Genomic DNA, 15,209 nt, shown 5'->3' with positions numbered 1-15,209 from the left:
ACACTCCATCCTGTTCTGCGCACCCAGGAAGAGGAGGCCCCAGGCTAGCACGATTCCCGGTGCTCCTGCCACGCTGGGAAACGGGGGCTGACTGCAATCCCTGCTGGATTTGGTTTGGCAAGTATCACGACGGATAAAAGCAGAGAGAGATGAGAAGGGGGAGAGGGACAGGCATGAAGCAGAGGGTGGGTGGAGAGATTTAGGGAGACAAAAGGGAAATGGGCAAGGGAATACACAGGGGAGTCCAAAAAGTAGAAAAGATCAAAGAAAGAGGAAAAGGAGGGGGCCACATCCCCAGGATTTGAGAAGGGCATGAGAAATGTAAAAATAAAAAAAATTTTAAAAATTAAATGGAGAGAAAAATGGTATAAATAAATCATCTTTTAAATATGGATACTGTGCATCTTTCACAATGCAAGTTGAAGAACTTTCAGCCAGAAACTGGAGATGACACAAAGAAATGGAAGAACATTCCATGCTCACGGGCTGGAAGAGGAAATACTGTTCAGACGTCCACACTACCCAAAGCAACCTACACATTTAATGCAGTCCCTATCAAATACCAACAGCATTTTTCACGGAGCTAGAAAAATCCTAAAATTTGTACAGAACCACAAAGACCCCCAAATACCCAAAGCAAATGGAAAAAAATAAGGGAAAGCTGGAGGCATCACAATTCCAGACTTTAAGTTATATTACAAAGCTGTAGCCATCAAAACAGTACAGTAATGACACCAGAATAGATACATGATGAATGGAACAGAACAGAAAACCCAGAAATAAACCCACAATTATGTGGTCCATTAATCTCCCACAAAGCAGGAAAGACTGCAATGGTGGCATGGGGAGTGGGGGCTCCAGGCACAGAAGCTGTGGTGCTGTTGGCCCATAGGGGGCGCCGCCAGCGGGGCGAGCTGCATAACTTCCAGGCATCAGTGGAGTGGCTCTCAACCATGCAGTCCTGGAAGGTGGTCTGTACACTCTCAGCGGCTGAGCTCTGCTGAGTCCTCCTCCTGGTGATCTACCATAGTTCCTGAAAGAAGGTCCCCACCTGTGGCCCCAATGAGCCCCGAAGAGTCCAAACCCTGGGACCACTCCAAGTGAACCAAGAGTTCAGATCATGCATTCTTCTCCTGCACCAACCTGAATGCCAAGAAACCAGATCCCCTTACACACCCTTGTCCAAGTGCTGTGATTAAGTCTATAGCTGGCACCATCCAGACCGCAGAGAATCAAGAACAGTCACAGACCACTGCACTCCCTTTACTGATTAACTGTCCTGAATTCCTTTAAAAATCTTTGGACCAGGCAGAAATCTTGGAGTTGGCTTTTGGATGAGAGTCCGGCAGCCTCCTGAATAAAGCTCATATTCCCCCCCCCAAAAAAAAGTATCCAATGGGAAAGGAACAGTATCTTCACCAAATGGTGATGGGAAAACTGGGCTGCTACACTCAAAAGAAGGGAACTGGACCATGTTCTTACACCATACATAAAAATAAATTCAAAATGGAATAAAAACTTAAATGTGAGACCAGAAACCATAAAAATCCTGGAAGAGAACATAGGCAGTAACTTCTCTGACATCAGACATAGCAGATTTTTCCTAGACAAGTCCCCTGAGGCAAGGGGAACAAAAACAAAAACAAACTACTGGGCCTACATCAAAATAAAAAGCTGTACGGAGAAGGAGACCATCAGCCAAACTGAAAGGCAATCTATGGAATGAGAGAAGGTATGTGGAAATAACATATCTGATAAAGGGTCAGTATCCACTATATGTAAAGAACTTACAAAACTCAACACCCCCCAAAAATCCAATTAAAAAATGGGCAGAAGATACGAACAGACATTTCCCCAAAGACAACCACCAGACGGCCAACAGATACAAGAAAAGATGCCCAACATCACTCATTACGGAAATGCTAATCAAAACTACAATGAGAAAAATCCCCTCACACCTGTCAGAATGGTTAAAATCAACAACACAAACAATAAGTGTTGGTGAAAAAGTGGAGAAAAGGGAACCTTTTTCTTGCACTGTTGGTAGGAATGCAAACTGGTGCAGTCACTCTGGAAAACAGTATGGAAGCTTCTTAGAAAGTTAAAAATAGAACTACCCTACGATCAAGCAATTGCACTACTGGGTATCTACCCAAAGGATGCAAAAACACTAATTCAAAGGGATACATGCACCCGTATGTTTATGGAAGCATTACTTACAATACGGAAGCAGTTTAAGTGTCCATCGATTGATAAATAGATAAAAGGAGATGTGTCACATATACACAATGGAATACTATTCAGCCATAAAACAGAATGAAATCTTGCCATTTGCAAGTCCCTCATTTCCCCATGCTCTAGAAGCTTCCATGGGTAACCTCGCCATGGTGTGAAGAGCGGAGACAGACAGGCTGGATTGCAAACACTGGCTTCACCATGTAATAGCTGTGTGACTTTCAGTGACTTGGCTGATCTTTCCAGGTGTGGTTTCCTCACCTGTGAGTTGAAGACAGTGGTGCTATCTCGTTGGTGGTCCTGAGTAGAACCAGTAGGTGATATACAAGTGTAAGGGCTGTAAGATTTCTAGTGCGCACGGTCATCCCCCAGACCTCCTGACAACCCCAGCTGTAGGGATCTGCATCCCCAGTTAATGCTTGAAGACGCTGGCATCTGAGCTCCCGCACACACTCATGAGGAGGCAGAATTCTAACACGCTCCATGCTCCTTTTTTTAAAAACCAAGGGGAAGAGAAAGGAAGAAAGGACAGCAGGGAAAAGAGGAAGGTAAGGAGGGAGAGAAGCACTCCTTCCCCCTCAGATCACAGGGGAGAGGGGTGAAAAGGCAAAGAGACCAGAGAAAAGAGAGGGGAATAAAGGGAAAGGAAAAACATCCTGGAAATTTCCTGAAAAAGAAAACCAAGTTCGGGGTGCCTGGATGGCTCAGTGGGTTAAGCCTCTGCCTTTGGCTCAGGTCATGGTCCCTGGGTCCTGGGATCGAGCCCCTCATCGGGCTCTCTGCTGAGCGGGGAGCCTGCTTCCCCCCCCCCCCGCCTGCCTCTCCGCCTACTTGTGATCTCTGTCTATTAAATAAATTAAAAAAAAAAAAAAAAAGACAACCAAGGTCAAGGTCATAGCTCCATCTGGCTTAGTGGGGTCCTTTAGCCAGCAAAGCCAGTGCCGGGAGGGAGGTCCCACAAGGCCACCTCCTGCAGTCCCGTCTGGTCTCTTGTCCCCCACAGAATCCGGCCACCCAAGACAATTGGGACACCCACTCTGCCGGTCCCACGAAGCCACAGCCACCGCACAGAACAGAGCTCAGGGGGCCCCTGCTTGGAATTCCCTCCACAGGCACAGACCCTGGGTCAAGGGCACAGCCCTGGCCATTGCTGGACTCATCCTTCGGCTAGAGAGCAGAGCAACTGTGCTCTGGACGATTCTGAAGGGAAACACAAAAATCCCCCAAAGGCTCCGTGGACTTGCTCTCCACAGCCCAGCTGTGTACCGTAAGCAGGTGTGGCGGCACAGCCACAGCCCCAACACGTGAGTCCAGTTGGCACTGGGAGGGAGGGAGAAGAGGTTGCTGGTTGGGAAGACTGGCTTCCCCCTTTTCTAAAAGATGAGGGGAAGGAGGGAATGAGAAATAGATCTGTCACAGCCCTACCACCACAAGCCACACACGCGACACGGATCACAGACAACTGGTGTGGCTGAGCACTGGACGGGGCGATACTGGTGGACTTATTTCCCACCATCAAATACTGACCGCACCGTAAGAAAGCTCGTGAGCCCCAAAGTGGAATATGGCTCTTCACGGCCAGGAGGATGCAAGTTAGCAAAGCCAGCGAAACATGGGCCTCTTTGCTCACAGCCACACATCTCCACACGGACTCGGACATACAAACTGCCCAAGCCCCGTTAATCTCTCCTAAGTTTCCCAGCGAGTCTGGTCCATCATGGTGGCCTTCTCACAAGCGCTTGCAAAGGCCACGGCTACCTCTACCCTCTGTGCCGGTTCCTTCAGTGGTTCGGACATGCCGACAATGGGAGACCCTGAAGGAACCAGGAAGAGCTGTGGCCTGGGAGGGTGAACCCACTCTTCTCTAGAGATCCCTAAGGACTCCCAGGGGACCAAGTCTCTTGCCCACTCTGTACCCCTAGTTCTCCCCCTCTTCAAAATGAACAGAGTTATGGTATCTGTAATACTCTTTAAAAGGCATGCCTCTCCCTGGTATTTCAATAATATTCCTGAAACTAAAACATTCTGTTCCCCCGCAAAACGCTAACATGGAACCAATTTCCCACAATTTTACATGGGAAATGTTATAATTAAAATTATAAATTAAAATTATGATTAAAACTTCTAATGCACTGCATGTTAACCCAACTCCCTCCTCCCACTCAATTCCCTAAAATGAAACAAAGACATCATAAACATAAAATACCTGTATAGAAGTGACACGTTCTCTCGTTAGGATGTAAAATACTTAAAAACGTTGCTTCCTGATCAGGAAACTACTCATGTAGCTGTCAGCAAACAGTTGTGGTGCATAGAGCAGAATGACCTTCCTTCATACCCACATCTCCATACCCAGACCCACGTCTCCATTTTGTTGAGGCCTGGGGGCTTTTAAAAGCTCCCAAAGATGGGGTGCCTGGGTGGCTCAGTGGGTTAAAGCCTCTGCCTTCGGCTCAGGTCATGATTCCAGGGTTCTGGGATTGAGCCCCACATTGGGCTCTCTGCTCAGCAGGGAGCCTGCTTCCCTTCCTCTCTCCCTGCCTGCCTACCTGTGATCTCTGTCTGTCAAATAAATAAATAAAATCTTAAAAAAAAAAAAGTTCCCAAAGATATAGACGTAGTGAAAAGAAGGGCCATCTGTACCCCAATGTTCATAGCAGCAATGGCCACAGTCACCAAACTGTGGAAAGAACCAAGATGCCCTTCAACAGACGAATGGATAAGGAAGATGTGGTCCATATACACTATGGAGTATTATGCCTCCATCAGAAGGGATGAACACCCAACTTTTCTATCAACATGGACGGAACTGGAGGAGATGATGCTGAGTGAAATAAGTCAAGCAGAGAGCATCAATTATCACATGCTTTCGCTTATTTGTGGAGCATAAGGAATAACATGGAGGACATTGGGAGATGGAGAGAAGAAGTGAGTTGGGGTAAATCGGAGTGGGAGATGAATCATGAGAGAATGTGGACTCTGAGAAACAATCTGAGGGTTTTGGAGGGGCGGGTACTGGGGGATTGGGTGAGCCTGGTGGTGGGTATTAAGGAGGCCACGTATTGCATGAAGCACTGGGTGGGGTGCATAAACAATGAATTCTGGAACACTGAAAAGAAATTTAAAAAAAAAAAAAGCTCTACAGAGAATTCTGATTGTCTGTCTATTGCATCTGCTCTATAACTTAATGCTTATCACAATACATTATTTTGTTAAAAGTATTAGATGGAAAAAAAATAAAAGTATTAGATGGGTTTTTGCAATGTAAATATGTTTTTCCTATGTAAATGTCACTCTAAAAGTGTAATGTGGAGATATGTACATTCTATGAAATTTAAGTATTAGGAAAAAAACAAGAGGCAACAGCCTTATCTACAATCCCCCAAAGAAGGAAAACCACCACCCATGTTCACCTACAGATGAAGGGATAAACAAAATGCACCACACATTCATACAGTGGGATGTCATTCAGGTTTAAAAGGGAAATTCGGATCCATATTACAACACAGATGAACCTTAAAGATACTGTGCCAAGCAAAACATGCCAACCACAAGAGGGCCAATGTTGCATGATTCCACATACATGAGGGACTTAGAAGAACAAAATTCATAGATACAAAGTAGAAAAGAAGCTGCCGGGAGGTGGGGGAGCACGGAGGAGGGGATGCTACTGGTTAACGAGCACAGAGCTTCTATTTAAGATGATAAAGCACTATTGGAAATGGGTAGTTGTGATAGTTACCCAACATTACTAATGTACTGAATGCCATGGAAGTATACTCTAAGAAGGAAAGTGGTATGTTTCATGTTTATTTCACTGTAATTACACAAACAAGTTGCAGTCTACTAGGAGCTCAACCCAGAAGCATGAAAGAGGGTGTGGATCTAGTGAATCTGGGAATGGATCTGGATCTAGTGAATCTGGGAATGAGGTTTTCTTGGTGACACAGTGACTTGTTAAATGGCAGGTGGAATTTTAGAAAACAGCTCTCACTGGTGGGATGTTTTCAAGAAATGTGGACAGGCTAAAGCATTTTAGAGATTCTCTCCACCTTTCCATAAACAGACTGCAAATCTAGAGAGATGACCCGTTCTCTGTAATGGCATCTTAGGGGTGGAGCCCTAAGCAGTCTTGTCTCCAGCCACTATCTGGAAAGACTTCTATCTGCTTGGACACTGGCTACTACAACAGCAATGGTCCCCGTAACATTGCCATGCCTGCCTTTTGTGATCCTTCCTGTTAAGATGGTTGCCAGAGCATCCAAAAGGACAGAGGGCAGAGATGTCATGGATATTTTTAAGGTTGCTTGAATCACTCGGTTCATATTGACTAATGCATGTGGGGAAGTTACAGTGGGAAGCTAACCCTTGTCCAACTCAGATTTTCCAGCCACTATTATTACCTACAAAATCAGCTAAAATTTTTAAATGACCAAATTGATGTTAGGAAACTCACAAAAAGATAACGTAGGATTAGGGAGTTCCCCCCCGGCCCCACCCCTGCCAGGATTTCTTCCAACTATACAAGTTTGCACTTAACCTTATCACATAAATGCCGTCTTTGCATGGCTGGCACTGACTTTGGGACTATCACTACACAGTAAGAGAAACAGGTTAGATACTTACTGGCATCTTCTGTGGGTGGGCGGATCCACACTACATCCCCCAACCCATTACTTCAGTCACCTCAATTATGAATCCTTTGTGCTATCCTGTTCAGCAAACAACCCCTCATCGCATAAAGTAGTGCCAGGCAGCTGGAGTGACTTTCTCAAGAACCAACTGCTACTTGAGGCAGGAAAGAAAGGGACCATACATCCCACCAATTTTTAAGAATATTTTTAAACATTTCCTTATGAAATTTTCAAGCACACCATAAAGGTGAAAGAATTTTACAGTGAACATGTATATCCCCATATCTACAATCTGCATTAATAACGTACCAGGCTTTATCACATCTACCCATCTATCCATCAACCCATCTTTTTTTTTTTTTGAAAAATGCATTTCAGGGGCACCTGGGTGGCTCAGTGGGTTAAAGCCTCTGTCTTCAGCTCAGGTCATGATCCTAGGGTCCCAGGATCGAGCCCCACATCGGGCTCTCTGCTCAGCGGGGAGCCTGCTTCCTCCTCTCTCTGCCTCTCTGCCTACTTGTGATCTCTGTGTGTCAAATAAATAAATAAAATCTTTTAAAAAAATGCATTTCCAAACAGTAAGTTAGTCATGAGTAAATGATTCCCTAGGCGCTACGGTATGGATAGCATCAACAAAGGTTCATAATGTATGTTTGCCTATTTATTTATTGAGGAAAAAGGCACCTTATTTTAAGATTTTACTTATTTGGGACGCCTGGGTGGCTCAGTTGGTTAAGCGGCTGCTTTCGGCTCAGGTCATGATCCCAGCGTCCTGGGATCGAGTCCCACATCGGGCTCCTTGCTCAGCGGGGAGCCTGCTTCTCCCTCTGCCTCTGCCTGCCTCTCTGTCTGCCTGTGCTCACTCTCTCTGACAAATAAATAAATAAAATCTTTAAAAAAAAAGATTTTACTTATTTGACAGAGTGAGATCACAAGTAGGCAGAGAAGCAGGTGGGGGTGGGGGGGAAGCAGGCTCCCCATTAAACAGAGAGCCCGATGCGGGGCTCGATCCCAGGACACTGGGATCATGACCTGAGCCAAAAGCAGAGGCTTTAACCGAATGAGCCACACAGGCGCCCCGTAAGAGACATTTTCTAAGCTCCTTTACCCCTACTAGCTCCTGTCCAGTTCCTAGACGCTCACTGTGAAACTGAGGTTCTACCATGCACACAGAACCCGGGGAGACTGGAAAGGCAGGACATCAGGAGAGGGGGCAGCTCTCCTACTGCTTCTACTCTTTTCTGGCAAGCCTCAGCAAGGGATGTTCGTTTCTTTCCAAGGCATCTGAAGTTCGATCCTGGATCCAGTCCTGACTGTCACGAATATCAAGAAAACACAGCACCCGGACTCCTGACCCGGATCCCAGCACACGGGGTGTGGTCTTCAAGGGGCAGTGGTCTCAGCGGCTGCTTAACCACAGTCTCCCTGGTGGTCTGCTTCTGTGTGTCGTGGAGAACTGCTACTCATGGCTCGGCTTAGAGCCTGTGCCTGCAGCTTCTTCTGGAATTCTGTGCCCAATAATGGCCACAGACACTTTTCTGTTAAAACACGTGTATTCTTGTCTATAACCGAACTCTAATAGGTAGAGTCCCATGGCTAATTACTGGCAGAGCTGGGATCAAAACCCTGATCTCTGTCCTTTCTTCTAGAGTGTGCCGCCAGAGTCTCTCTCTGGCGCTGTGTTCTTCAAAGAAGAAAGAGTTGAAAGTCCATATTCTATTTTGAGAACATGCCCTGGGAACGAAATGTTTGTATTGCTTTCCCATCGCCTCCTCTGCCCACCTTCCCACCCGTGCAGCCACCTCCACCTGGGCCGCTCAGACCTCTGCTCAAGAACCAGAGGCCACGGGCACTTTCCCGGCCACACAACTGTGCCAATGAGGACCATGTTCTTCTGCTGCGCAACAGCCGCTTGCCACTGGAGCTCAATCAATCAAGACGTTTGTTTCTTGAAGGATGAAATTCACTTCAGGAAACAGACAGAGGTGAAATCCACGATGGTCTCTCATATTCACCTGCACGTGGACAAACTCCAGACCTGGAGCCCAAAGATCTAGAAATTTCAGCTCAGCCAGATCCCCACATGGCGTTTATCAAACCATTTCGAGCTGCCACTGCTCCAACACAGCGGGCTTCCTTGCTGTGTTCAACATACATTTGGTCTCTGTCCCTAGTTCCTGGCACACAGTTCTAAAAATCCCTTGGACTTTCTTATTATCCCAGAGTATCCTGTGTTTGCTAATGAGATGGCCGGTGGCCGGGGACCCTAGGTGGCTTCAGGATGGGTCCTGGTCACCAGAAAGAACAAGGCACAATGAGATGGCTAGCATTATCAGCCCCAGTCCATGCCCAACCTCCAGGGAAGGAAGAGGGGCTAGAGACTGAATGAAGCCCCAATGGTTAATGATTTCATCAATCAGGCCGATGTAATGAAGCCTCCATAAAACCCCCTCAGTGACAGGGTTCTGACACCTTCTGGGTTGATGAACACACACAGGTCCTGGGAAGGCAGCATGCCAGGGAAGGGCGCACGCAAAACCTCCGCCCCCTCCGTACCTTGCCTTATGCATTGCTTACATTTGGACTCTTTCAAAATAAAACAGCTAAGTAAAGCACTCTCCTGAGTTCCAGAGTGGGCTGCGGGAACCTCTGAATTTACAGCTGGTTGGTCAAGTATAGGTAGCAACCTGGGTCTTATGACTAGAGTATGAAGTAGGAACCGTCTTATGGGGTAAAGCCCTTAACCTGTGTGATCTGTACTAACTCTGGACAGTTAGTGTCAAAATGGAATTGTAAGATGTCCGGTTGTTATCTGCAGATGGACAACTGGTGGGGGAAAAACAAAAACAAAAACACAAAACTCCAAGCATCTGGGGTCAGAAGTGTTGTAGAAAAGTGTTGTAGAAGTTGTGACTTCCCATTCCCAAATAAGACAAACACATTCCTGCCACAGCATCTTTGCACTTGTAATTCCCTTTGGGTCAAATCTTTATCCTTTCAATATCTGTATGGTGTGTACCTTCACCTCACTCTAGCATCTACTCAAAAAGGCTTCCCTAACACCCAGCATACCCCGACTTACTTTTCTTACAGGACTTCAGTAATTCAACCCTGCAGTTCTACTTCTTGACTATGCCCCTGGAAAATTTTCCACTTCAGGATCCCCGGTACCTATAATGGTGGCTAGCACATAGTAAGAGCTCAATAAATGGCTGGAGAATGAATGAATGTCTGAATGTCTGTTTGCATGTTTAATGGGGACCCAAGGTCCTCATCTCTAAAACAGGTCACGGGGCTGATCTTGGACAACCGTCATAAATATGAACAGACCCGTTATGTGAAAAGCTGTGACTGTGAAAACATGTGCCTAGACTGTGGTGCTCATTTAAAAAAAAAGAACATTTTTTTTTTTAATTGAGTCTAAGACCAAGCAGTTTTCACATTCTAACATCTTTTTTTTTTTTTAAAGTTTATTTATTTATTTGACAGAATTCACAAGTAGGCAGAGAGACAGGCAGAGAGAGAGGAAGGGAAGCAGGCAGAGAGCCTGATGCGGGGCTCAATCTCAGGACGCTGAGATCATGACCTGAGCCAAAGGCAGAGGCTTTAACCCACTGAGCCACCCAGGCACCCTAACATTCTAACATCTTTGACATCAAGAAGCTTCCAGCAGAAACAGGACCACAGGGAAGTAGTAACATGACTGCCCCTTTCAGCACATTCTCAGAACTTGCAGAATGGGTGTCTTTGGCTTCGGTAAAAATCCTGGAGGCGGAGGAAGAGGGCAGTCTTTCAACCCTATGAACCAAATGGTGGTGGGAAGGGGCAGGAGGAGGTGGAGAATCAGATGTGTGCTAGCAACATTCCTGAAAGAGAAGCCAGGAGGAGGCTAGCTCCACAGAGCTCCAAAGTGGGCTCCGGGGTCTTCTCTGGGGAATTCTTAGGGAAATGGGATGCTCACAGCGGATAAGGAAGAGGATACAATATAGCAAAACGGAGACGCAAGGACAGGGAGGCAAGGAAGCATTCTGAAGAGTGAGGCTCCAACGTAAAGAAGCCTTAGGAATGCCAGAACCTACATATTTGCCAAGACTTTGCTTTATATGTAAGCATAGCAAGAAAATATGATAAAAACCCAGCTAATGAGGCCTAAAAGGGCCCTTTCAATAAGCACAAAAGAATGATTCAGCAGGATAAGAAAGCATTGTGTTGCAGTTTAATTAAAAGCCCTTTTTAATTTCTTGGCTTTATATAAAGTAACAGTGCCTCTTACAGTTGGCAGCATCTAGGTATTTAGAGGAAACAGAATTTGCCTGGGAAAAAAATTGGGGAACAAGACTCCAAAGCACCCCTGGTCCCAAATATTTCTCTGTTGGTTTATCCCTTGACTTATTTTCTGGGTATTCCATCCCGAAGTCTGCCATCAGGCCTCATTTATGGCACAGGTTACCCTGGGGGGAAGCAGCAGATCTGCGTGTTTGCCAAGGACAGTGGTTCTCGAAGGGCTGTCCCGGGCCCAGCAGTTTCAGTGTCATCTGGGAACTTGGTAGAAATGCATGTTCTTAGCAGCCCCCTGCCACCGCCCCAAAGACCTATTAAATCAGAAGTGAGGTACGGGGTTGTTATAATACACCCTCCAGCTGATTCTGATTCATACTAGAGTTTGAAAAGCACTGCTCTCAGAAAAACACCCAGCGCCATCAGCTTGAACACTCAAGCTTAACTACTCATGCAAGTTGAACTAAAATGTCCTAGGAATTCATGGTGTACCAGGCTCTGTGCCGCGAGCTGAATGTGCCTCACATTCTAAAGAAGTACACGTGCCAATGACTAAGTAAAACACAAAACGGAATGAAGAGGACAGCTGACGGAGGTGCCGATGCCATGCTCTGTTCAGGGGATGGAGCAGAAATTCTGATTCAAGAATCCTGGTGGGCTTCTCGGAGGTGGCGGCAGTAGAACGGAATCTTGTAGGAGAAGGTGGTTTGGGACAGGTTTTCTATGACAGAGGAGAATGCCCGCACCCTGAGGAACTGGGACAAGAAGATTGAGAGTCCGTGAGCGTAAGGGGCCATCACATCACTCACACACTCTCTAAGAGCCTGGTTACTTCAACGGTGCCCCCATTGTTCTAGTCCTCACCACGGATGCTGCTTGGGGCAAGGACTGCCCTGTTGCCACCCCAGGTCCGTTCTTCCTTTCCTGATTAGGAACAGAACCCTGCTCACATTCAGGGGAGCAAAGCAGCCAGAGACAACACGACATTTCATGGCCTCTGCAGCAGCCAAGCATGGCTATGGGACCGCAGGAAGGCCACTTGCAGGCAGTTTGCCGGTGGCGACCTGTGCCTATTCTGGCAGCCCCGTCCCTGTTTCTTCTCGGCTGCTGGCCCGTGTTGAGGGCACTGATGCTCTAGCGCCATATTGGACGCTGAGATGGGGACTACTGCGGAGAACACGCGAAACAGAGTATTCTGGGAATGACTCCACTCAACCACCACACCAACCTACCGCCAACATCCCAACTGCTTGGATGTGGGGGAGAAATCAACTTCCGTCTGGTTGAAGTCCCTGCTCCTGGGGACTGCTGTCACACGCGGTGGCACCTCACTGTCCCTGACTCACCACTATTTCCATCAGCCTCCTCTTCATCTGCGACACTCCACAGTCCTTCTCCTTTACTGAACACCTTTGTCCCAAGCCCCCATGTTCCTCTCCATCTGCTGCCATTCTTCTGGAGAACACTATTACAGAGCCATCGACCTTTCAGCCTGACGGCATGGGGCTGGGGGAGGGGGGGCTCATTTCCAAGCATCTTCATCCACACACCCCACCCACCCACCCCAGACCCGCAGCCCCCTCCACACCATCCCCGCTCAGTATGGTCCAGGTACCCAGCATCGCCGGGGAGCCGGTCAGAGGAGCAGACTCTCCAGCGCTACCCCCCCCCCAAGCTTGCAGACCAGGAGATGTGAAGGACCACGACAGTGGGGGAGACACTACCGTCGACATCCTCCCTCCTCGCCTTTGGACCACAGAGCGAGGAAATCCATCCTCCAGCTACACCTGTCTGTCCTTCCAGCTCTCACCGAGTCATCCCTTCCGAACAACTTGAAGAGCAACCTATACTATCCTGAATTGCTTGCCTACTCACTCTTCCCTGAACAAAAGAATTACTTTCCCACTTCCCTGTGTTTGTTTTCGTTATTCCCTCCGCCTGGAATGCCTTTCCAAATCCCAGAAAACCCGCCGATCTCCCCCTCGCCTTTGGGAGCACTGCCAACTTAAATGCGACCTCCAGACCACGAGCATTTTAGGGAGAAGGAACTGTTCTGGGCCTTCTCAGCCCGCTCTGGAGCCCACATCACTTACTAGAGCGTGACCTTGAACGTGGAAAGCAACCTCTCTGTGCCTCAGTTTCTTCACCTGTAAAGCTCAGTTCCAAGAAGTCAAGGAGGACATTAAAATTAATGCACCTGAAACAATGCTCGGCACATACTGACCATTTAATAAGCACCAGACACTAATTCTTCACACCAAGACCTGGTGCGGGAGCAGACACACAGTGGGCGCTCTGTATACATTTACAGAACGTGCAGTTTCCGGGTTGGCTTCTGCGCCTTAATTCTTCCTGGGCTCATGAGTCCACCCCACCCACTCTTCTCCATAGCCCAGCGAAAAGCCGGAATCCAGCCCCCAACAGGGACATTATTTAGATGAAAAGAACATTTTCCGCAGCCATCCCAGTCCTCAGAGCCTCGCCAAGAAATAGAAAAGAAAAGCAATATAAATGTTAATAGGAAATTGTCTATTCGCTTTTACGGAGGCTAATCTACTGCAGCCCAACAAAGAGGGAATTAGACAGCTGAAGGGACAGGAAAACATGGGACCTTGACACACCGAAACCCAGGGGATTGCAGCTCCCAAGAGGAAATGCATTCCAGGTCCACGGGACTGTAGAAATCAGGAGAGAGGGCTTCTGCTCTGGAGGTCTCCACAGTGGATAGCCTGGTTCCTGCCCCAGACCCCCTTTCTGGGCATCCATCATCTTGTGCCTATGAAGTGAGGCTACTGGCCCACACAGTACGAAGAGCAAGGTGATGACAGCGCTGTCCCTGTTCCCAAAGACTACTGGGACAGGCAGACAAATTAATCTACATGATCAGACAGTGTGGCGATGCTACTAAGGGCACAGGCTCAAGGTTTAGGCAAGCAGAGAGGCACATTACCAGATCAAGAGGGCAGGAGACAGAGGAAGTCAGCTCCCAGAGCAGACCTGACGACTGGGTTCTAAGGCGGGGATGGGGATTAGCCTCACAAAGGCAGCAGGAAAAGGTGCCCCAGGCAGCCAGAATACTGGGTACAGAGTGACCAAGGAACTGTACTGAGTTAAGCTAAAGAACGGTGCCCCAAAGATGCCAGGGCTAATTCCGAGACTGCCCATGAATGTTACATCATGAGTCCAAAGAGATTCTGCAGGTATGATTAAAGAATTTGGAGATGGGGAGATTATTCTGGATGATCTGCATGGGCCCTGCACAATCACAAGGTCTTTAGGAGACATGCAGGAGCTGTGGGCATCAGAGGACGAATCCGTGCGACCTGGAGGCAGAGAATGGTAGGACACACTTTGCAGACAGAGGAATGGGTCACTAGCCAAGGAATGCAGGCAACCACCGGAAGCCGAGCAAAAGCAAAGCAACAACTGTCCCCTTGGAGCCCCCGGAAGGAACCAGCCCTGTGACACCCTGACTTCAGCCCAAAGGGATGGATGTTTGACTTCTGACCTCCAGGAACAGGAAAGAACACCTCTGCATTGTTTGAAACCACAAAGTTCATAGTGATTCCTTGGAGGAGCAATGGGAAATGAACACACATATGCCGTCAGACGGGCATCTTCACAAATGCTAAAGAACAGTGATGGAAGAAAATGGAACTGAGGAAGGGGGCAGCCATGGGCCAAACCACGAAAGGATCTGTGCACCAGGCTGAGTTTCCATTTTATCCTCAATGTGGAGCTGCTGCTAAAGGATATTAAGCAGAGGGATGATATAATAAGATCGCCGTGCGAAAGCACTGAATCGTCACATTTTCCGATCTTAAATCTCAGGAATTACCACATGTCTAATTCTCCATTTTATTGACTCATTTCTTTTATCATGGACTGTAATGACATTATGAAAAAGAGAAATAACCTACTGGAATATGTAACTCTATTGCCAACCGCACCCCCCCCATGCCACTCTAAGGTTCTGGAAGGCGCATCTGTACTGGGAGGGCAGCGATCGGGTAGGGGCGTGCGGGTGCAGAGAGCCGGACAGGACCACGTTGAGGGTTTCCC

General features: G+C 47.6%; 1 protein-coding gene across 2 annotated transcripts in view; it reads right to left on the bottom strand.

The window, feature by feature from the left end:
- Positions 1–15,209, bottom strand: part of LARGE1 (LARGE xylosyl- and glucuronyltransferase 1) — a 533,441-nt gene that overhangs the window by 326,606 nt on the left and 191,626 nt on the right. The window lies entirely within an intron of this gene.

Source organism: Neovison vison, chromosome 12 (assembly GCF_020171115.1).
Source record: "Neovison vison isolate M4711 chromosome 12, ASM_NN_V1, whole genome shotgun sequence".
NCBI lineage: Eukaryota > Metazoa > Chordata > Mammalia > Carnivora > Mustelidae > Neogale > Neogale vison.
Note: the sequence above shows the minus strand (reverse complement) of the source record. Positions and strands in the feature narration are given on the sequence as shown.